The sequence below is a fragment of the Mugil cephalus genome, chromosome 16 (assembly GCF_022458985.1).
Source record: "Mugil cephalus isolate CIBA_MC_2020 chromosome 16, CIBA_Mcephalus_1.1, whole genome shotgun sequence".
Taxonomy (NCBI): domain Eukaryota; kingdom Metazoa; phylum Chordata; class Actinopteri; order Mugiliformes; family Mugilidae; genus Mugil; species Mugil cephalus.
This window is the reverse complement of record NC_061785.1, coordinates 13,756,400-13,756,659: the sequence shown is the minus strand read 5'-3', so window position 1 is coordinate 13,756,659 and position 260 is coordinate 13,756,400.

Here is a 260-nt window from a genome sequence, read left to right as displayed (position 1 = left end):
TAGCCTCTCAGGAAGAGAAAGCATCGTTTTGATTGGACCACGGTCCGGGTTCGATTGCTTTCCACTACAGCTCAGGGATGTATCGATCCGATACCAAGTAAATACTGGGCCGGCGTTGCCGATACAAATGCCGATACCTTTTGTAGAGCAACACGTCATCATTTATTAAAGGCAGGGTATGTAAAATATGCTGCACCCCCTCCAGTGGCGGAGCTACATGGTGGCCCCAGTCAAACCACTGGCCACCCCACGGCTGCGGG